At 34.5% G+C, this 25177-nt stretch overlaps 1 protein-coding gene across 2 annotated transcripts in view; it reads right to left on the bottom strand.

Annotated features, from left to right (window-relative positions):
* Positions 1–25177, bottom strand: part of WWC2 (WW and C2 domain containing 2) — a 222515-nt gene that overhangs the window by 149159 nt on the left and 48179 nt on the right. Inside the window, exon 1 of one of the 2 annotated variants that reach the window (XM_031941983.1) lies at positions 1904–1979. The exons of the other annotated variant lie outside the window; for it this stretch is intronic. The gene's annotated coding sequence lies outside the window, so the exon portion shown is untranslated. Of the gene's footprint in view, positions 1–1903; positions 1980–25177 lie in introns of those variants that run through there. 2 annotated transcript variants of the gene reach the window in all.

Here is a 25177-nt window from a genome sequence, read left to right as displayed (position 1 = left end):
TTTCTGATTTACCAGTACTGGCATTCTACCATACCAGCCCTAACAGCATTTGAGATCAAAAACTATACATTTTATTCTGAACTGCAAAACATTTTATGATTAATAAAGGATTCATTCGCCATGATGTTTGAGTGTTTTAATAATTTCTAAAAACATCATCAACTGGAATCAAGTGAAATTCTCTTTCATTTATCCATGCCTATGGAAAGGATGGTATTTCAACCCCTAGAGAACCATTCCCCTGCTAGTAGTTACTGAAATTACAGTCAAAATTGACAGTAACTCTGAATTTGTAAAGTGGGAGGAAATTATCAATTTAGTATTCCTTAAGTAATACAGCTAGATGGCACAGTGAATAGAGTTACTAGGATTTACATCAGGAAGACGTCTCTTCCTGAGTTCAAATATTACTTCAGATACTTAATAGCTGTGTGACCCTGAGCAAATCACTTGAACCCTGTTTGCCTCAGTTTTCTCATTTGTCAAATGAGTTAGAAAAGGAAATGGCAACCCACTCCAATATCTTTGCCAAGAAAACCCAAAGTGGGATTCAAAAAGTTGGACAGGGTTGAAAATGACGAAACAACAAAAATTCCTTAAATAACCATCTACCTGAAGAAGTTTAAAGGATGAAGAAGTATTTTGATTAACTTAATATTGGTCAAAGGGTAGATAAGCAGGAAGCCCTTTTGCCATCCTCAGTTGAAAATGTACTTAAAATATAATAGATCATCTTGTCTAGGCAAAGTATACTAACAATATAATCCAACTTTGGTGAATAAGGATCATAGTACCTTAACAGAGTTATCCAAATCATCAATTCTCATCATATATTAATGTAGACATGGTAAACAAAAATAAATAAAGTAGGAGACTAGGTTAAATTCAAATCAGTTCAAACAAATCTATTCTGACTGTCAGACACAGTCATTTAACAGAAATTGGGTTTGGTAAAAAAGACACTGCTGTAAACCTGATTTCTTTTTTATTTCTTTCTTTCTCCTAAAAAGTATATAAAGTTCCAACTAAATGAAGTCTCCAACTTGATAGGTTCTGATTAAGCAAAGTTATTATACTTTACTTGCTGGTTTACTAGCATCCATCTGTTCCATAAATGAGTTGCCTGAGGTTTCTTTGGCTTCAGACCTTTCCAACACAGTATCACAGACTTAGAACTAGAAAAGACTTTAATAGTCCTTTAGACTAGATAAGGTAAATCAGAAATAATCAAACTCAATAACCCAGTGAACAATAAACCTAAAATATAAGTTACATCTGAGGAAAAACTTCTATTTGATAAGAATTTCTAGAAAAACTGGCAATCAATTTGGCAAAAATTTGCTTTAAATCAAGCAGCTTATATCATATGCCATAACAAACTTAAAATGGACCAGTGAGCTGAATTTTAAAGGACATACCATTAAAAACAAATAAGCAGAACAATTATTGAGGAAACACATGCCTACAAAAGAAATACTGATGAAGCATTGGAATATCCATAATGCTTTCATCCAGAGATCCCACTGCAAAGTACATATATTCCAAAGAGGCCAGTGGCAAAAAGAAATACCTTTTATATACCAAAATACTTATCGCAGCATTTTTTTTGTACAAGCAAAGAACAAAAGACAAAGCAGATGCCCAACAATGGGGAAATGGACAACTTTCAATATGGGAATATAATGAAAACATTACTGTGCCATAAGAAATAATTCATATGATGAAAACAGAAAACAATTTTAAAGTAATTTAAGCATCTGACTTTATAGGAACTGATACTAAGTGAAATAAGCAGAACCAGGAAAACAATACAAGAAAATGTAAATTTAAAAAAATAAATAAAACAAACAAAACTTGTGTGAAAAGGTTACAAGTTTGGCCTCAAATAAGAGATAAAAGATACCTTTCCCAGCTTCATGCAGGCTACAGATGTCCAATGGGGCACAGGCAGATTGTGTTTTCTTTTCTTTTGGCTCCAATGGAAAGTGTAACAAAAATAAAAGTTATCAACATAAATATATTTTTTAAAAGGCACCTGGTACAATCTCCTTGTTTTACAAATGAAAAAGGACTTCCTATTTCCATGAAAACTGACTTTTCAAGAGGGACCTAAAGTGAGGAGTCCCTCCTGTTTCTGTGAGATGGTGCCGCTTGATATTTTCTTGAATCTTAAGAATACCAGGATGGGATGGGAGCAGCAAAAGTCCCTGACAAGAAGAAAGCAGAGAAGACCAAAGGAGGATGAGAATAGAGACTCACTTTCTCTTATCTCTTCTCTCTCTCCTCCCCTCTCCCTCTCCCTCTCTCTCTCCTCTCTCTCTCTCTCTCTCTCTGCTTCTTCCTTTTCCTCTCTTTCTCTCTGCCTCTCCCCCCCACCCCCCAAACAAACTTTTAAAAGAGTGAATCCTAACAACAGCAACCCACTTGAAAATCTACTAGGTGAGACTCCTGGCTGTTCTGGCTGCAGACATAAAAAAAACAAAGGGGGAAAAAGAATCCCTGAGTTCTGAATTCCAGTGGTTCCTGAGTTGCTCGAGATTTGTTCACTATAATCAGGTTCCAAGAAACATCATCACTTTCAGAACTCAAATTCATCCTCTTTACAAAATATAACTTTGGAGCTTCATTCATTTAAAAAGGGACTCAAGCTATATTAGCCAAGACATATTTCTATGAAATTTATACTACTGGAGGAAAACTAGCTTTTTACCTGAATATTGTTTGCTATGAATTATAAACAAATACGATTGTGTTTTTTATCAATTAGAAAACAAACAAACAAACAAACAAACACCTTAAGGGTATGTAAACAATCAGAAATATCACAAGCAAACTATTCTAAAAGCCAGAAAGTTATCAGGAAGGCTTCAAAAATGTTCTTTCAGGGGCAGCTAAGGGGCACAGCGGATGGAACACCAGCTCAGAAGTCAGGAGGATTTGAGTTTAAATCTGTCTCAGACACTTAACACTTCCTAGCTATGTGACCCTGGTAAAGTCACTTAACCCTAATTGCCTCAGTAAAAAAAACAAACAAAAAAATGTTCTTTCATCTCCCATGGGTTAAGATTGCTCCCTCCCTATTTACTGGAAAATTCTCAAAGGTAATCTCCAAGAGAAGTATTTAGAATTCTCTACTGAAAAATCCACCATGTTATAAGGATTCATTGACATGAATATGGACATTCATGTGTGTGTGTGTGTGTGTGTAGAAAGAAATATAGTTGATTGCTAGATAGTGCAAGGGATAGTATGCCAATCTTCTAGTTAAGGAACCTCCCACAAGGTTCAAATTTGACTTTAGACACATAGTAGTTATGCAACTCTGGCCAAGTCACTGAACCCTTTTTGACTCAATTTCCTCTTCTGCCAAATGAGCTGGAGAAGAATATGGCAAACCATAGCTATATCTTTGCTAAGGAAACTCTAAACAGGGTCATAGAGAATCAGATGTGACAACAAATAAGAAGGAAGGAAAGGAGGGAGGAAGGGAGAAAGGGAGGGAAGGAGGAAGACAGAGGAAGGAAGGAAAAGGAAGGAAGGAAGGAAGGAAGGAAGGAAGGAAGGAAGGAAGGAAGGGAGGGAGGAGGATGGGAGGGAGGGAGGAAGGAGGATGGGAGGGAGGAAGGAAAGAAAGGAAGAGAGGGAAGGAAAAGAAGGAGGGAGGGAGGGAAGAAAGGAAGGGAGGAAGGGAGGAAGGGAAGTTGGTTGGTTGGTTCAGGAGATAAAGCCCTTCCTCTCCTCTCACTCCTCAAATTTTTTTACATTCTGGCTTCCAATCTCATTACAAGACTAAATCTGCTCTCTCCATCATCTCCTATTTAACAACAGCCTTCTTTTAGATCTTCAACTTTCTAGACTTACGGGTTACACTGACACAAGTGAACACTGTCTCCTCCTAGACATTCTCTCCTCTTTGGGCTTTTGTTATAATGCCAGCAAGATAGAGATTAGAGAGTATTTGATAATTTATTAAATGGGAGAGATTTATTGGGACCAAATGGATCCATGGTTTGGTCCCAGGGATGAATGAGACTAATCGTCTCCAAGAATCCAGCAAACAATAAGAGTTCTCAATGACCTATATACACATGGCTCAGATTCAGGGGATAGATTGAGGCAGATACAGAGTTCGGTGCTGAGAGCGGGAATGGGACTCTGAGAAGGTGGGGTGAGCCTCCAGAGATGGGGAGAGGCATTTGATTAAGATAGCTTGGGATGGGGAAAGGCATTCTGATATTGTAAAAACATAAGATCTTTTATCCTTATCAAATATTCTGAAAAAGAGGGAGAGGAGGTTTTGCAGGACTGAGCTTTGAGCTGATAATTATAAACTGAAGCAGAACAATTAGAGAGACTGAGTCAGGACAATAAAAGAGAACTGTGGCAAAACATTGTGACTCTACTCTCTCTGATTTCTCCTTCCCATCTCACCATTTTTCAAGTCTCCTTGGTTGGCTCAGCATTCAAGTAGCACCCTGTAACTGTGGGTAGGGTATTCATAATCTTCTCTTTATACAAGTTCTCTCAGTGACTTCATCAACTCCAAAGGTTTTTATTATCATCTCTATGCTGGTGATTTACAAGTGTATCTATCCAGCCCTACTCCTTCTCTGAAGCTCAATCCCATATTTCCAACTGCCTAATGGACATTTCATTAGCTGTCCAAGAGATGCCTCAACCTCAACATGTCCAAGACAGAACTTGTTCTTTCTTACCCAAACTCTCCCTCTTCCAATCTTCTCTTTTTCTACCAAATTCTTCCAGTTTTTGAAGTTAACCTTGTCATTAGCTTTGATGCCTCCCTCTTCTGTTAAAAATTATGCTTTTCTCCTTCCTTCCCTTACCTCCTCTCCTCCCCAAAACAGCAAGCAATCTGATATATTCTACATGATATATATTATGAATGTATTCTGATTCACTTTTCCATGGGTTTTTTGCATCCTTTCTGCTCCCTTTGATCTCTAGGCATGATACATCACCAGGTAACTAACTTGTCTCAAAGCTACATCTCCCCTGTCCCTGCTCAATTCCAAATTGAGCTACCTCTCTTATCATTCCATGTTGCTATTAACACAGCCCTAATGGAAGAAGTGACAACCCACCCTAGTCCTCAAATATTTAAGAGCGAACATCCATCATCAATGATAATCAAAAATAAAAAAGAAACATTTAAAATTTAATTTTAGTGAAGAATAATGATAATAATCCTAACATTTATACAGCAAGTACTATGTGCCAGATTCTGTGCTAACTATTTTATACATATGATCTCATTTAATCTTCATGACAAATCTGGGATTTGGGGATTATTATTATCCCTATTTACAGATGAGGAAACTGAGGCTTAAGAAAATTAAATGATTTGTTCAGAGTTACCCAGTTTGAAAATGTTCAAGATAAGAGTTTGAGTTCAGGTCTTTCTGATTCTAGGTCCAGCATTCTATTCACGGTACCACCTACTTTACCTGTTGAAACAGGTTTATGTTTGAAATTTTGTTTTTAATACCAACAAACTGCAGATAAGTGAGGTCGGTCACTCTCATCAAAGTGATCTTGTGACTGGAAAATGAGAACCCCAGACCTTGTATGCATTATTCTATCATGTTCTCCAAATGGTCTTCTTATGAAGGAATCAGAGATCTTGGGTAGAGATGAAACACTGTTAGTAAATGAAAATGGAGATTAAACAAAACAAATACCATATGTCAACAAATCCACATATACTGTATATGGGTCTTCTGCTTTCTTGAACTCCAGGGCAACAACTTGTTGTTCTCTATTTACTGGATGTAGTTGAATTTAATCACTTCCAGCCCCTGCTCTTGAGGGAAGGGACAAAATTGCTTACCCAATAGGGCCGAGACCAAGTTTCACAGTTTCAGGTGTAGGTATTCCATAAATATTAAATGGCAAAGAAAGAAAAGCTGGCTACACTAAAAAGATCCTCTCATCTGTACAAGAGGCCACTGTAAGCAAATTAAGAATGAAAGACAAATGAAGCTGTTTGAGCTAAAGTCCTGGATGAAGGGGCCAGTGAGTGACAGGGAATCTATAGAAAACAAGGTCAGTGAGAAAGCAAAGGAAATACTAGCCAGGCAGATGCCACACAGAGGCCCAGATCAGAACATTTCCTCTTCCTCCCAAACCTCGAACAACATAAGTGATTCCCTGACCCCCACCATCTATTGCTGTTCTCGGAGAGCACCACAAACCCAGACATTTCAGTTCAATCTTGGCCCTGCAAGATACTCCTTACAAACATTTTATAAAACAACATGAAGAGAAATCCCCAAGCTTGAGGGATTCCTATTCAATTCCTATTCAAGGAATATTTAGGGCGTAAAACTCCACAAAGCTGAGAAATGTTCCTAGGTGGCCTGAAGAATGTAGCCATCATATTAAAAATCCATTCATAACCCAAGATTAGCTTCATTTTAATATATTAACTTGAGACTAGCCATAAAGAAAGTACTTTGTGAGTCATAAAACACTACATAACTGTGAGTTATTATTTCATACATTCTTTTTGGGTGCTACTTTCTTCTTAATCTCTCTTTTGTTTTCCATTTACAGAGCTCTAGATCATATGAGGACTAAAAATTAGACACATGGAATGTTAAGAATGTCTGATAACCATACCTAGTTCAGAGATCATGCCCCAGCCATAAAAATATGTATGACCTTTGAGCTTTAGGCAAGAAATTCAAACACAATGCAATCTAGATTACACAAAGGTGTGCTGACTACTGGGTGGCTGCTGCTGCTGCTGTTCTTATTTGGAGGGAAGCTAAATCTAATTATTCATTGTTACCAAAAATAAGAGCACTCTTTCCCTCACACTAACATACTTATAAATGAAGTAGATAAGGCACTGCTTTAATGAATTTTAGATTAGTAGTAATAAGATAACTGCTAAAAACCAATTTTGAAAATATATGTAAGTGGAATGACACATTTCATAGCCACATCTTTTCTAATAGATTATCTGATTATTTAATCATTTATGTAATTATCTAATTTCCATTTCAAAAAAAGCTTTAACATCTTTACAAGGTAACTACCTTTATTTTATTGTTTTAAAAATTATATTTTATTTCTTTAGTTTAACTTAACAGTATATTAAAAAATATAAAGTTCAAGTGATCTGACTAAGCTTAACTGTTGACAACTTTAGGATTCTGCCAGAATTTATTTGCTTGAACAAGTTGCTTTCACTCTCTAGACCTTAGTTTCTTCACTCTGAAAATAAGAAACTGATTTAAGACCATTTCTTCTCTAAGATGCTATAATTTTACGAGGCCCTATAAAACTGTAAAAGTTACATTATGATACAGAACTTTTCATACACAAAGCCACACACATATACACACATATCATTTGATACTCTCAATAATCCAGTATATACATATATCTCTCTTTACATAATCTTATGTTTCAAAAAAGTAGGAGGACTGAATTTTCTAAATATTTTATTGACACTTTGGACTAAATTTTAATAATTCACATATTTTTGCAGTCATTTACAGAATAATCTCAGAGAGGCTTTATCTTCATCTGGCTGACTGAGCTTCAATTGACCATCATTCTTAATAGTTTAGCTTTAAATTCCCAATGGCTCAAAGGAAGTCTGTGGTCAACAGAACAGGAAATATAAGAATTCTTTTGTATTTTTAATAGTTAGTCCCCCATCCCTATTTGCCATCTGTAAGATGAGATTGGATTAGCTATGCAAGGGCATTTATATTTTAGAATTTTAAAATATAAGTTGGGTTTTATGTAAATCACAGCAATATTACCTTTATTCAGTATGAGAAGAGATATACACAAGAATTCCAGGTGCAGTGAATGACCTACAAACTAAATTATCTAGACAATTTAGGAGTAGGAAAATACTGGCTTTGAAGTCAGAAGATTTGGATTCAGATCCTACTACCTCAGTTCCTTCTTCTATAAAAATCAGGGCTTCATCTAAATGATGTCTAAACTCCCTTTCAGTTTTAGTCTTATGACCTAAATCTCATCTTCATAATCACTATGATGCCTTTATGTGAAATTATTTTTACTGTATCAAATAAATGTAAATGTGACATTGACAGATGAACTAAATGCTGGTGACAAAAGATCACAAGTCACATGGCATTGATACAAAGAGAAAACATACCCGATTCAAATTTGAGGACCTGGATTCGAATTTCAGTTCCACCACTCACAGGGAAGCTACTGAACCTTACTAGACCTCAATTTTCTCAACTGAAATCCTAGATCTCTAAATGGTTCAATCAACACTTGCAAAATAACATATTAACTTCTTCTCTTCCCATCCTCTAAGGTTTTAAATACCCAGCTCAAGAGTTCCCACCACGTAAAGTGGTGACCTTCAAGCAGACACAGGTTTAAGGATATAGCTGTGATTAATGTGGCTGAAATCTGTGCTGGCGGGTGGAATTCACCCACTTAAAAACTGCAATCTGGAACAGCCGATCTTTGCCAATCTCTCCAGATTCTATTGTTTCTGTGCAAAGAGCATGTAAGGGGAGGAAATGCCAAATTTAAAGCTAAGCCTTAGAAGGACATTTTAAAAAATATTTTATTTCAATCACTAACTAATTTTCTCTACAAAGTTACACTGAGAATTTAATAAAAACTTTACTTAAAAAAAAACCCACCCAAATCTCTCATTTAAATAAATTCATGAGAAAACAATTTACTAAATGGTCACTCAAAATATCATGATATAAGAATAGCATTATGTTCATCACAGACACTTATATAAAATTGTATTTAACATAAATGCAGCAAGGAATTTCTTTTAGAATATAATGAAGATTGGTCTAAGAAATGTTTACCAAGAAGACAGTTTTTAAAACAGCCATTTGGAATTAAACAAAATCACACATGCTTTTTTAAAAACTCGTCTTTGTAGCTTCTTGTCCAAGAATGTTTCAATGTTATCATATTCAAAAGCACTAATACAGATTTTTTTCTTAATTAATACTATTCTAGCCAATTTTAAAGGCTCCTTTATTACTTAACCTCAGTTTTCCTCATCTGCAAAATGGAAGAACACTTCACTGCTCACATTATAGAACCGTGAGCTATACAATTTCTACATTCTTTCCTTTAAACAGTGATTTTATGAGCCCCCAAATGGGCCTCACTCCCTTTTGCAATGAATCTAATGGTATGAGAAGTATGTAGCATTTATATAACAGGAAACATCTAAAAGCATTCTGCAGAGATTTCCTTCCCCCACACCCCCTTCCACACCCATTCCTTAAAACTGCCTTCAAAGGGTCTTCTGTGATCTTTAAAAATTAAACATTACTTACTAATAGAAATATTGTACTTACTTCTTAGTTTGTTTATTAGACACTTACATTCACTCTAAGATTTTATTTAGGCCGGTTTAAATAACTTTTTTAATCTTAGCACCTGATCCCCATTGCCCAAGGATTTTAATATCTGGCAGGTCAAGTATGCTTTTCTTCTGTTATCAGGGTGGAATTTAGGAGGAAAAGTAGTAAGGTTATTCACCTCTCTTTCCATTCTCCACATACCAATGATGGATCAAGAGTCCTTTCTTAGGTAATAGCATTTAACTTAAGTGTTACTTTGGCATTCATAGTCAGAAGAGGTCATATCTCTCTGTGTGTCTCTGTGTCCCCCGGTCACTCTCTGTCTCCGTCTCCTTCCCCTTCCCTCCCTCCTTCTCTCTGTCCCATCTCTCTCTTTCCCATCTCTTGTCTCTCTCTGTCTCGGTGTGTGTGTCTCCCCCTCTCCCTCGCACCCCCCACAACTAATTTTGATTGCTTAATCCAATCTTGTAAACTAACCTTACCCAGACATGGGGGGAAATCAAGGAAAATGGAATCTATAATACAAGGAGAAATCTTAAGACAAACCTCACCCATTTCTAGCTAAAGAAGCAATGAATAATGGGTGGGAAAAGAGGCACCCATTGTTGGATATGATCTATATGCCCTTATATTTCCTTAAATGTTTCTGTGTTATTTAAAGAAGGGGCTATTAGGAAATGTCAGGGATTTTTTTTAATAGCAAGCATCAATAAAATATTTTTTAAAATATAAAAAGATGCCTATTTTGGCATGTCATAAACAAAAATATTCTTTTGTGTTGCCACACCTGGAAATGTAAACACATTTCTCAGGGGAAAAGCTTTGAGAATGTCATGATAAAGAGTAGAATGCCTACTGGTGGCAAGGTGGCAAAAATGCTAGGACATAGAAGAACCTATAATAATAATTAAAAAAGAAAAAAAAACAAGCAAGTCTCAGTCTCAATTTCCTAATCTGAAAATGACAAAAGGCAGTAGGTCTAGAACTTTAGGGTCCCCTCCAATTCTAAAATTCCTAGTTTAAGATTCTTGGCAAGAAAGCAGAGTGTATTGTTGGGATGTAGCCAGGCTAACATTTGCCTGGTCTGTCAGCACCCCCTTTACACGTTTAGCCTGGCAGAGGGGCAAAAGCACTAGACCCAAAGAAGACCTGCTTCTCAAGTCCACTCCTAATTAATAGCTTTGTAATTGTGAGCAATTTTCACATCTGTTGTAAGAAAATTCTTTGTACAACTTAAAAATATTAAAATAATATGAATTATTAAAGGCCACAAGCAGGAGCAAGGAGATGGTTCCACTCAAGAGAAATTGATCTGAAAGGGCTGTCCTTCAGAAACCTATTAGAACAGGATTTCTTAACTCTTTTTTTACATTATGAACTCCTTCAGCAACTAAATCAGCAATGCTTAGAATAAGGGTTCTAAATGATTAAAATTAACAGAGATTTATAAAAGGAAATCAATTATGTTGAAACTCAGTTGCAAATTTTTCCCATCCAAGTTCAAGGACCCTCTAAAATTTAAAAGTCTCCCCATTTGGGTTTTCTTGGCAAAGACAGGAGTAGTTTCCTTCTCCTTCTCATTTTACAGATGAGGAAACTGAGTCAAATAGGGTTAGCTGATTTGTCCAGGATCAGACACCTAGTAAGTGCCTTAGGATGAATTCAAATTTAGTTCTTCCTGACAACAGGCCTGAAGCTCTATTTACTAGAATAAGCCTGTCCAGACTATGCCATGGGTCAGAACCAAACCCCCAAAGCTACAACACCTTTCCTGGAACTACAAGGCTTTCTTTCAGAGGCTACATTCAGTCCTAGAAATTTCCAGTATTTTATGGAGAAGGAAAACACATATTATCACCCTCTTCTTCCTGTTTTCTTCTCTTCTGCTTACCACTGCTACTCTCCGAAAAGTATCAAATCAAGATGAGGCACCAAATGTTCTATCATATTCTTAAAGTAAGTCATAAAAAAACTGAAAACCAAAATCCTATTTAATAAAATTTAGGGCAGAAAGCAAATCCTTTCCATAGGCCCTTTCTCTCAATCCAATCGGATAATCTCTAAGGTATCTTCTATCTCTAAATCTCATGAGTTTATGATTTTATTGATGACCTGAAGAAACTATCCCATTCATTCTACAAGGGTAAAAAGAAATTCTAGCTCTATTTTTTTTAAATCTTCAATATGCTAAAAGTATGATTTTGCCAAAACAGGTCAAAATCCTAATTAAATAGTCAGTTTGTAATTTGCCTAAATTGTCCAAGACAATACCAATTTCACTTCATCCAAAATTACTATGACTCAGAAAATTAAGTCCAGTAAGCCATCTCTCCCAACCTTTTCACTTTATTTCAAGATTCAATTCCACATATAATTAAGTTACAAAATTTAAAACCATCTACTACCTAACTAAGAAATCAGTTCTGGCATCTTGACCTAAAAAATATTCACTAGTTTCACATTTAAAAAAAAAAAAAAATGAAACACCTGAATTGACTAAACTAATTTCAGGCATCTTCTACATAGAATAACTCAATCAAGATGTAGGGCACTTTCAAATAGGATGACAATGACTTGTAATGTCTTCTTTACACTTAACAATTATTTTAATAAAGGGTAGTGAAAGCAATGTAAATTTCTTTTGGGAATGAAACAAATATTCCCAATTATGTTTATCCACTAAATACTAGCAATATAACTATTGCAATTTCTATTCATTTTCTATTATTTTCTCTTCAGCATTCTTTCCAATCTTCAATGTATACTCTCTCAAGAGGAAATAGGTTAAACATAGATTTACTGGAAAAAATTAGTAAAAATGCCTTTACCTGGGCTATTTAATCATTTTGTACTGAATCAAGAAAAATATACCATACTTTTTCCCCTCAAAAATTCACATAGATGTGTATACACAAACTACTCTATTACCAAACAAAAAAGCAGAATTTATTCTGATAGAAATGAAACTATTATAGCAATAATTCTCCTTAGTTTCATTTATGTCAGAAATGATTAAGCTTACACCAAAGCCAGTTCTACAACTGGAGAAATAGACATCACAGGTAGAAGAAAGATGAGTTAATAAGGAACAGATAAGAGACAGGTGGAGAAGAGGATACTAACAGTGGTAAAGGAGTGACAGATAGCATACGGTGATAATGGGGGATAATGCTGGGCAAAATGGAGAACAGATGGAAGGCAGACAGAAGAGTGTAGAGCAGATAATGCTGACAGTGACTGAGGGAAATGGGAACAGAAGCACTCAACTTTAAGCTGATTCACTATTGTGGTGAAAAGAGCCTGAGCTCCAGAGCCCAAGAGTCTGGGTCCTAATTCTCATGATGCAATTTTCTGACTTGTAAGACTTCAGGCAGGTAGTTCCACTTTACTTCTCCAGAATTCCATTTCCTCTTATGTAAAAATAAGGAACTAAATTACATAATCTCTAAATCCCTTCTACTTCTCAATCCTATAATCTGAAAACAAAAATCCCAACTGGATGCAGAACACTCTGCTAGAGACAAGGAGACAAGTTTAGATGGGGCACAATGTCTGCCTTCATGGAGCAACCAGACTGCTGAGCAGTACCAAGTGCTGCATACAAACTGTACATGAAAAAGGGATGAGAGAGGTAGGAACCAAATGCTATGTGAGGTCTAGGGGGATGAGGAAAGGATAACAAGAAGGAAATACAGAAAGGCTCTTTTGGAGCTATCATTTAAGTCGGACTTTAAAGAACAGGTAGAAATTCAATATGTGAGGGAAAGAGGGAAGCCATTCCAGGCACAGGGAACAACCCTTGTTTGAAAAATACTAACAATATCTATTGCAATTTCTATTCACTTCCTATTGTTTTCTCTATAGAAAATTATGTATTTTATTATACATTATACTTATATAAATTATATATATTTACTCCCTCATTTCCTTAAGTCTAGAAAATCAATAAAACAATAAACCAAGCCCAGATTCCCTGCGGAGCAAAATGCTTATGGTGAAAACTGGAAAACTGGTACATTTGAACTGGACTATTCCTGACTCTAGGACAAGCACTCTCTCTACTGCCCCATCTACTTTACCCTAAAAATAGGACACACAGGCATCTGAGTGGTGCAGTGAATAAAGTGCCGAGCCTAGAGTCAGGAAAATCTGAGTTCAAATTCAGTCTCAGTCACTTATTAGCTGTGTGTCCCTGGCCAAGTCTTAAATTTAACCCTGTTTGCCTCAGTTTCTCATCTGTAAAATGAACTGAAGAAGGAAATGGCCAATCATACACCAATATTTTTGCCAAGAAAATCCATACAGGATCACAAAGAATCAGACTCGACTGAAATAACTGAACAATAGTGTTACAAAATCAAAACATCTTTATTTAAATGAACTGCAAGAATTTGATCAAACTATAAAGATAGAAATAGGAAAACTAGTAGCAAGTCAGAGTCAGTCACACTATTGTGGATGAGAAGAAGGAATTCTGAAATGAGGACCAGGGAAAAAGCTTGCCACCACAAGGGAGCAAAGTGCTTCCTATAGGGACACAATATGTACATATGTAAGCAAGGATGTGGTGGTAAACGTTTAAGAACTGGCTCTCTGAAATGATATATTTTAAAAGTTCAATCAAGCATATCAAACACCTATTATGTACCAAGCCCTGTGCTAAGTAGTGGGAATACAAAAAGATGACAGTCCCTGCCTCCTCAAGGAACTTACAGACTAATAAGCATTATTATAATCTGCATTATTAATATTTACTCCACCATTTCCTTAACTCTAGACAATCAATAAAACAATAAATCAATCCAAGATTCCCTGAGGAACAAAATGCTTATGCTGAAAACTGAAAAAGTAGTACATCTGAACTGGAGTTTTCGTGACTCTAGGACAAGCATTCTCTCTACTACCCATATCTCCTTTATACTAAAAATGCTTTGCACACCTTTAAGTGATATTATTAAATGGCTAGCAATGGAGAATCCAATTGGCACAATGGATAAAGCACTAGTTCTAGAGTTAGAAGGACCTGAGTTCAAATCTAGCTCTGTGACTTGGAGCTTATCACTCACTTAACCCTGACTACCTCCAAAAAAAAGAAAAAAAGAAGTGCTAGCAAGCAGTATTATCGCCATTATTATCATTTTAGCAAGCTTATTAAATATAACTACCCTTTACACACTGTTATATATCCAAACAAGGGTGCTTATTGTTCCCCTTATTAATTTCTCATCTTTCCTACATATGAAATTTCTTGATTCTTTTCCCACTCCTTCATCCAGTCAACCCATACCTGACATTTTCTTATGTTAACTTTGAATATTTTGATAATTTTGAATTTACTTATAAGTTTTGTTGTTTCCTCAGATATGATGTAAGTTTTAATTTATTTTATTATTTTTTATTTTTATTTATTTATTAAATGCCGATTTATTTTCTAACTTAAAATTAATGAAACAAATATTTTTTGTCTCTTTATAGCTAATTCAGACATTTTACTTCTATATCTCTGAAGAATCCAAAAGCTCACAATTCCAGCAGTTCATGAATGTAATTTTAAAACCTCATCATAAAAAATGTTTTAAATATGTGACAGCTGATACTTGTGGAGGGATGATTGCTAGATGCTCGTGTTTGTTATGGCAGCTAAAAACTATAGTTATGTTCTTATATCTATTCTAAATTGGTTATATGAATTTACCTATTTTGAATTTAATCCAATTAAAATACAATCCTTATTCCATGACAGCATCTTTAAGATTTAACATTTTAAGTGGAAATTACCTTTCCTTAAGGATTGTTTCTACAAAAAACTAGTATAAGTAGAAAAAATAGTTTAAAATGTTTTAAAAATTAACTGATTTTTATTTGTACTGTCACTACTCAGCTGTAATGTTAGCTATGCCTTATTGACTAATCAACGGCTAAAAGTGGGCCCAGGAGTACTGTACCACCACACCCAACACTAATACTATTCTAGTAACAATATATTTCTACATGGCTTTCTGGTTTATAAATAAAGGCTTCACAATATCTCAGTGAGGTATGTATTATGATTATTATCTTTAACAATGTGATCATTCTTACTCAGCATATCCAATGAGCTGTTGGCAACTCTACCCCTGCAACATCTTTTGCATCTATCTATCCATCCCTTTCTCTCCACTCACAAGGTCACACGACCACCTTGAAATTGAGGCTATCATCTATTCTTGTTTGAAGTATATGATACACTTCTAACATCTCCCTGTCTCGAGTCACTCCTCACTTCAATCTACCCTCCACCCTGCTGCCAAATAATGTTCCCAGTGCCAAAAGATCCCAACTATTATTTCCCTGCTTAATAAAATCTAGTAGATACCTGTAGCCTGTTGTATTGATGTTGATTTGAGTATATGATTGTCTCACCTACCTCCCAAGGCTGTTTTGAGGAAAGAGCTTTATAACCATCAAAACAAGATATAGAAACTATTAATAAAATAATCTGACATTAAACAACATTTTCAATACCTTTTCTTCCATCTGCTGAAAGAAGCAATTAATCTCATTCTTCTAGATGAATTCTATTTTTCTTAAAAAATGTGTCTACCTCTAATGCCCGCATTGCTATGGAGATGAAAATGCTTACACTGATGCTTTCTCAGAATGTACCAATTGGTGATCCATAGAACTTGGATTTCTAGGGTTTATAACCTATATTATTATACTTACATTATTTTTTTTTTAAGTTGAAAAGGGAATTATCAATTTGGCATAATTTACCCAAGCAACAAACTCCATGAAAACTGTAATAGACCAAACAGAAGATCAAATAAAGTCAGATGAAAATAAATAGAAGAAATAGAAGAGATGCCATAACAAAAACAACTGACCTGGGGAAAAGAAAGAGATAAAATTTAAGAATCACTAAACTGCCTTAAAGTCATGACAGGAAAAAAAAAAGGGCTTAGACATCTCATTTCAAGAAATCACATTAGAAAACTGCTCAGCTGTCTCAGAACCAGAAGCCAATCTGGAAAACAGAATTCACTGGTCATTTTCTAAAAGAAATCCCCAAGTAAAAAATGCATAGAAATATTATGGTCAAGATCTAGAGCTTCCAGGTATTAGAAAAATACTGCAAGAATTACAAAAGTAAACATTTGAATACTGAAATGTCACTGACAGGATCTAGTAGATACTACTATAAAGACACAAAAAGAGACTTACAACCAAGAATAACATATCCTGCAAAACTGAGTGTAATCTTACACAGGGAAAAAAAAAAAGATATTTAATGAAATAAAAGACTCCCAATTTCTGATTAAAAGACCACAGCTGTGTAGGAACTCTGAAATATAAACACAGACGTCAAGAGAAACAGAAAAAAAAATCATGAATTAATATTCATATGGACAAGAACAAACTGCTTACATTCTATTAATGAAAAGATGATACATGAATCCCTCAAAACCCTATCATCATCCAGGATCATAGGGGAATCTAATTAGACAGAGGATCTGGGAATCATTCTGTTACAGTTTGATGATCTTAAAAGAAGAATGGAAAAGAAGAGAATAGGAATACATTGAGAAGTGGAAGAAAACAGAAGAAAACTGGGGGAAATTATTTCACATAATTGGGATGTGCAAGTAGTAGTCATTATATACAAGTAATGAGGAAGGGGAAGCAGGTAACACTGGAACTTCATACAGAGTTGAGTGCAAAAGCACCCTGACTCAAGAAACAGGAAGGAAAAAGGGAAGGGGAATGGAAATAAAGGGAAGGCTGAAGCAAAACAAACTAAGTAAGGAGGACAGATCTAGAGAGAGGCTTTAAAAGCAAGAATATGAAGGTGTGGTAAGGCTCTTAATGAAAGAAAGAGAAGACAGGAAGAGAAACTGATCAAGCAGTTAGTTTGGATTCAATACTTACATATTTTTGACCATACATGCCGCTAGTACACAAGCCTACAAGAGATCAGAATCAACAGGGACAGTGAAGCCCACAGGAACACTGATTCCTAGTGGATCCTAATGTATTTGGTGAATCCCCAGAACCAAAAGAATATAGGGTATCAGGTGAGGTAAAAGCTCAGTATAAGAATGGACATGACCTCATACAGAATGTAGAACATGGGATACCTGAGGAGCAGCCCACAAAATATAATTCACTTATTCATGATCATTCCATAAAGATGTAGAGAGATTATTTTGTCTGGGATAGAAGACCTAACGAGCCATCTTAAAGAAAGGCTGGTCAATGGTACCATACAGAATCCAGTAGCAATTTGCACTCTTCCTCTCAAAATCAAACAATGAATATTTATTAAGCACCTACTTAATATGTACCAAACACTGTACTAGAGATCCAAGAACAATAAAACAATCCCGATTTCTACTCAGGAGAAGCTAACATTTTAATAGAGGTACAAGAAGTACATCTAAAAGTATTATATACTGTTAAAAATTAATAAAAACAAATACATAGAAAATAGTTAAATACAAAGAAGTTTGGGGAAGAGCAGTTCAAGGAATCAAAGACTTGATGGAGAAGAATGTGCCTTAGTGACAATTCAAAGAAAATGGGTATTCTCAGGAATGCATTTCTTTTCTATACACCAAGTATCCCAAAAATCTTAGTGCTGTTTCAAGCTTTAAGAGCTTGAGAGCTTAAAATGACAGTCAGCTATTCAGTTTGTAAACATGTATTAATTGCCTACTATATGCTAGGCACTTTGATAAGCAGTAGGGATACAAATACAAATAAAGACAGTCCCTGCCCTTAAGAACTTTACAATCTAATTGAGAAAATACTCAAAAAGAAGCTGAAAAGGAAGGTAAAGAAGGGAACCTGTTAGAAAGAAAGAGATGACCAAAGGTAGTTTAGCTGGTGAGACAATTTGTGCGGAGTTCCTTCTTTACCCAGAAGCCCATGGCTCTGCTCTCCGTCAGAAGATCCAAACACAAAGGCAGGAGGATCCTAATGAGATGTGAATGAGCAGATTCATTCTTGCTGGATAATGATTTTTCTCAATGAGTTTCCTGGCAAAGGAAGATATGATGTAGAGTTGCAAAGAAAAACGAACTGCATGAGGACTTCTGGGACATGAAATCTTTTATATATTTTTACATGCTGGATCCCCTGTTAATCCTGCTCTACAAAAGCTTATATTTTATCTAATTCTTAGATACCTCCAGCACCTGGCATAGTGAAAATGCAATAAAATGATGAGCCTGAGCTCCTTATGCCAGGTCTTATTGTTTTTAATAAAGTATCTATGTTCCACATTTATTAAATAAGCAATACTATCAATGAACACAAATATGAAACACTTAACACCATTCACTGGGCCAATTTTTCTTAAACTTTTGGTCTCGGGATTCCTTTATAAGCTTAAATATTTTTAAGAGCCCCAAAAAGCTTGTGCTTATATGGGTTATATTTGTTGACATTAACCATATTAGAAAGTAAAGGCACTAATACACTATTAATGTAGTTGTAAACTGGTCTAACCGTTCTGGAGAACAATTTGGAACTACAACCAAAGGGCTATCAAACTGTGCCTATCCTTTGATTCTGCAGTGTGCCTATTGGGTTTGTAACCTAAAAAGATCATAAAAAAGGGAAAAAAAACCTACATGTGCAAATGTTTGTAGCAGCTCTTTTTGTAGTGGCAAAGAACTGGAAGTTGAATGGATGCCCATCAACTGGAGAATGGCTGAACAAATTATGATATATGAATGTAAAGGAATATTATTGTTCTGTAAGAAATGATGAGCAAGATGATTTCAGAAAAGCCTGGAAAGGCTTACATGAACTGATACTAAGTGAAATGAGTAGAACATTGCACACAGCAACAAAAAGATAAGTGATGGTCAAATGTGATGGACTTGGCTCTTTTTAACAATGAGATGATTCAAGCAATCCCAATAGATTTGTGATGGAAAGAACCATGTGCATCCAGAGAGAAAACTATGGAGACTGAATGTGGATAAAAGCTAAGTATTTTCACCTTTTTTTTTGTTGTTTTTATGATTGTTTGCTTGATTTTTTTTTCTTTCTCATGTTTTTTTTTCCTTTTTGATCTGATTTTTTCTGAGCAATATAACAAAATGTATAAATATGTTTAAAGGAATTGCATATATTTAACTTATTTTGGATTTCTTGTTGTCTAAGGAAGGGAGGAGGGAGAAAAATCTATAAAGTAAATGTTGAAAACTATCTTTGCATGTATTTTGAAAAATAGAAAGCTATTAATATTTTTAAAAGTAAAGCTGATAAAATTGTAAATGTATTAATCATTTTAAATATAACACTAAATTTATTACATATCATAAAAATATACTTTTATAAGGAACTATATTTTCCAAAACAAAAAAAAATAGTGATAATGGAATTTTTTTTTTTTAAGGAATGTCTTTAATGTCTGACTTAACAGAAAATAACTGGATTCTCCTCTCTATTGTTGCCTTTAATATGTGATACTGTTTTGGGTGAAATACATGAAAAAAATTTTGTCTCACATAAGTCATGTGGTTAAAAAAGGGAGGAGTATTTTAAAAGGAAAATAACATATTATTAGGAAAATAGTTTTGACTTCACAGACCTTCTGAAAGGATCTGGAAGATAAGGAGAGGGGGAAAATGGGCCACATTTTGAAAACACTGTACTAGGCTATTCCTTGAAACCAGATTTTACCTTTTACATATGATAGTAGCACTGATTACAAAATATAATCTCTTTTTCAAAGAGAGCTATTTTTCTACAAGGGAAAAATGCCTGCCTGCCTAATAATCTCATATATCTTTTGTACTCAAGAAGGTAAAACAGAGTTTAAGGATGGTTTGAACAAGATCAGCTGACTGCAGTGCTGCAATTTCACAGACTTCTAGAATTTCTTATAACCTACTTTTTTTTTTTAACTACTCAAAACAAAAGGATTATATGATCAAGCTACTCTAAGCATTTGGTTTATAAAGGCTATTCCCATTCATTTTCAGTCACAAAACAGAAAAAGTATTAGTGTATACATAAATCTCCTTGAATAGAAAATCTTTTGTTTGCTGTTCTTATATTTACCTCAGTGAGCCAGACAGCATGTTTTGATTTTTATGACATGTTTCAAAACAAAAAGCCTACCTGAAATAAATTACCTCCACAATGCTTCATGTTATCATTGATCTCAGAAAATGCCTTATCTCTAGTGAAAAAGCTTGTAACTAAAATCCTAAAGGCACTTTAAAATATAGCCGAAATTTTGACAGTTCCTTTGCATTTTTCTTTTTCAACATTTTAAGTTTCATTTAAAGAAAACATCTTTGTTTTTAAAAAGCATTCTTTGAAATCCAAAAAAAATTTTAACAATCCTATCTACATTACAAACTTTCAGAAAGGGACCTATCTCAGAGATCACCCAGCTTAACTTCTAACCAAAAAAAAAAAAAAAGAGTCCCTTCTATGACATAGCCAAGAATCCCTTCGATTACTCAATCTGAAGACTTTTTTTTTTACCTTGAAGACTTTCAATGAGAAGGGAAACTCACTACTTTCTTAAAACAGCCCGCTCTACTGTTTAATCATTTTCCAGTTGTATCTGACTCTTCATGACCCCATTTGAGGCTTTCTTGGTTAAGATATTGGAGTGCTTTGCCATTTCCTTCCCCAGCTCATTTGACAGATGAAGAAACTAAGGCAGACAGGATTAAGTGACTTGCACAGGCTCACACTGCTAGTAAGTGTCTGAAGCCAGATTTGAATTTGGGAAAATGAGTCTTCCAGATAAGCTAAGTAGCTGTGAAAGTAATATGCTATACCCTTTGATCCAGCAGTGTTACTACTGGGATTATATCCCAAAGAGATTATAAAGAAGGGAAAGGGACCTGTATGTGCACGAATGTTTGTGGCAGCCCTTTTTGTAGTGGCTAGAATCTGGAAACTGAATGGATGTCCATCAGTTGGAGAATGGCTGAATAAATTGTGGTATATGAAAATTATGGAATATTACTGTTCTGTAAGAAATGACCAACAGGATGATTTCAGAAAGGCCTGGAGAGACTTACACGAACTGATGCTGAGTGAAATGAGCAGGACCAGGAGATCATTATATACTTCAACAACAATACTAGATGATGACCAGTTCTGATGGATCAGGCCATCCTCAGCAACGAGATCAACCAAATCATTTCTAATGGAGCAGTAATGAACTGAACTAGCTATGCCCAGAAAAAGAACTCTGGGAGATGACTAAAAACCATTACATTGAATTCCCAATCCCTATATTTATGCACACCTGCATTTTTGATTTCCTTCACAAGCTAATTGTACAATAATTCAGAGTCTGATTCTTTTTGTACAGCAAAATAATGTTTTGGTCATGTATACTTATTGTGTATCTAAGTTATATTTTAATATATTTAACATCTACTGGTCATCCTTCCATCTGGGGGAGGGGTGGGGGGTAAGAGGTGAAAAATTGGAACAAGAAGTTTGGCAATTGTTAATGCTGTAAAGTTACCCCTGTATATATCCTGTAAATAAAAGGCTATTAAATAAAAAAAAAAAAAAAGAATAAAATAAAAACAGTTCAAATAATGAAAGCAAATAAATAAACCAAAACCCAGAGGTTTGCCATTTCTAGATTTCAAGCTATATTATGAAGTTATAATCTTACAAACTAATCCTTTTTCTTAATTTTCTCATTCTTTTGTCTTCTCAATGATTATATCTGGCCAAGTAGTGTCATAGTGTCATGCCCAATTCTCCCTATTCTATCACAAAACCGGAAGTGCTCAATTAACTGGTATTTTTGAGTTCAGAATTTTTTTAAATAAGAAAACTATACAGAAGAAAAAAAAATGCAAAATACACAAATGGAGCAGTTTTCTTACTACATTGTTTATAAATACATATGGGTATATATGTATGTATGTATGTATGTGTGTGTATGTGTGTATATATATATATATATATATATAAAATATATATATATATATATATATATATATACCTTTTTATCCTGCTCTTGAGCCTTCTGTTTGAATGTCAAATCTTCTATTCAATTCTGGTCTTTTCATCAGGAATGCTTTAAGGTCCTCTATTTCATTAAAAATCCATTTTTTTTCTCTGAAGAATTTTAATTCACTTTTGATTGGTAGAGTATTCTTGATTCCAATCCTACCTCCTTTGTCTTCTGGAATACCATATTCCAAGCCTTCCACTCCTTTAATGTGGAAGTTGCTAATTCTTTTGTGATTCTTAGTATGGATCTATGATATTTGAATTATTTGTTTTGCTAGAAGTATTTCTCCCTATGTTGGGAACTCTGGAATTTGGCTATGACATTCCTGCTACTTTTCATTTAGGATCTCTTTCAGGAAATGATTTGTGTATCCTTTAAATCTCTGGTTCTAGAATATCAGGGAATTTTTCCCTAATAATTTCTTGAAATGTGATATCTAGGCTAATTTTTTTTATCTTGGCTTTCAGTCAATTCAATAAATCTTAAACTGCCTCTCTTCAATCTATTTTCCAGGTCAGTAGTTTTCTCAATAAGTTATTTCATATTTTCTTCTATTTTTTCATTCTTCTGACTTCATTATTTTTTTCTTTTCTTTTCTTTTTATTTTTTAAAATTGTATTAAGTTTATTTATTTTTAATACACATTGCTTTAGGAATTATGTTGGGAGAGAAAAATAAGAGCAAAAGGGAAAAACCATGGGAGAGACAAAAAAAAAATAGTAGTGAACATAGCATGTGTTGGTTTACATTCAATCTCCTTAGATCTGTTTCTGGATGGCATTTTTCGTCCAAAATCTATTGGAATTGCTTCAGAACACTCAAACACTGAGAAATCTAAGCCTTTCATGGTTGATCATCACACATTCTTGTTCTTATTGTGTACAATGTATTTCTGGTTCTATTTGTTTCGTTCAGCATCAGTTCATGTAAATCTTTCTAGACCTTTCTATATCAACTTGTTCATTTTTTATAGAACAATAATATTCCATTACCTTCATGTATCACAGCTTGTTCAACTATTCCCCAAGTGATAAGCATCCATCCCTTTTCCAATTCTTTGCTATCACAAAAAGAGCTGCTATAAACAATTTTGCACACGTGCAATTTTGCATTCCCTTCTTTATGATTTCCTTGGTATACAGACCCAGTAGTAACACTGCTGGATCAAAGGGTATGCACAGTTTTATAGCCCTTTGGGCATAGTTCCAGATTGCTCTCCAGAATTGTTGGATCGTTACACACATTTCTCCACCAAATATGCATTAGTGTTCCAGTTTTCCCACATCCCCTTCAACATTTACCATTATCTTTTCCTGTCATCTGAGCCAATCTGAAGAGATGTGAGGTGGTACCTCAGAGTTGTTTTAATTTGCATTTCTCTAATCAATAGTGATTTAGGGCATTTTTTTCATATAACTATAAATAGCTTTAATTTCATCATCTGAAAATTGTCTGTTCATGTCCTTTGACCATTTACCAATTGGGGAATGACTTGTACTCTTATAAATTTGACACAGTTCTCTATATATTTTAGAAATGAGACCTTTATCAGAAATACTATCTGTAAAGATTATCTTTCCAGCTTTGAACTTCCCTTTTAATCTCATTTCTGTTGGTTTTGTTTGTGCAAAAACTTTTTTTAATTTAATGTAATCAAAGTTGTCCATTTTGTCTTTTATAATGTTCTCTGATTCTTCTTTGGTCATGAATTTCTCCTTTCTTCAAAAATCTGATAAGTAAATTATTCCTTGTCCTAATTTGTTTATGGTATCATTTTTTGTGCACGAATCATCTATATATTCTGACCTTATTTTGGTATGAGATGTGAGATGTAGGTCTATGCCAATTTTCTAGTTTTCCCAGCAATTTTTGTCAAATAGTGAGTTCTTATTCCAGAAGCTAGTGTTTGGGGATTTATCAAATATTAGATTGCTGTAAGCCTTGACTATTGTGTCCCAGATATCTAATCTATTCCACTGATCCACCACTTTATTTCTTAGCCAGCACCAAATGGTATTGATGACTACTGCTTTATAAAATAGTTTTAGGTTTGGTACTGCTAAGCCACCATCCTTTGTATATTTTTTTCATTAATTTCCTTAACATTCTTGACCTTTTGTCCTTCCAGATGAATTTTGTTATTGTCTTTTCTAGTTCTATAAAATAATGTTTTGGTAGTTTGATTGGTATGGTACTGAATAAGTACATCAATTTAGGCAGAAGTGTCACTTTTATTATATTAGCTTGGCCTAGCCATGAACAATTAATAGTTTTCCAATTGTTTAAATCCGATTTTATTTGTGTGAGAAGTGTTTTATAATTGTGTTTATATAGTTCTTGGATTTGTCTAGGCAGGTAGACCCCCAAATATTTTATTTTGTCTGCACTAATTTTAAATGGAATTTCTCTTTCTCTCTTTTACTGCTGGACTCTATCAGTAATATATAGAAATGCTGATGATTTATACACAAGTTTGCTAAAGCAAAAAGCAGTAGGTTTTTGGATGATTTTCTCAGATTCTCTAAGTTAAGAAGTGGTAGTTTATTTTCTCATTGCCTATTCTAATTCCTTTAATTTCTTTTTCTTTTCTTTTTGCTAAAGCCAACATTTCTAGTACAATGTTGAATAATAGTGGTGATAATAGGCATCCTTGTTTCACCTTTGATATTATTGGGAATGTGTCAAGACTTTATATATTATTTCTTGATGTCTCAGAATCATAAGCTTCTACTTGCCCAATCCTAATCTTTAAAGAATTTTCTTTTCAGAGAGCTTTTGTGCTTCTTTTTCTATTTTCATTTTTCCAACTCTGCTTTTTAAGGAGTTA

Source organism: Sarcophilus harrisii, chromosome 6 (assembly GCF_902635505.1).
Source record: "Sarcophilus harrisii chromosome 6, mSarHar1.11, whole genome shotgun sequence".
In the NCBI taxonomy this organism is placed as follows: domain Eukaryota; kingdom Metazoa; phylum Chordata; class Mammalia; order Dasyuromorphia; family Dasyuridae; genus Sarcophilus; species Sarcophilus harrisii.
This window is presented reverse-complemented; position numbering and strand designations above follow the sequence as displayed.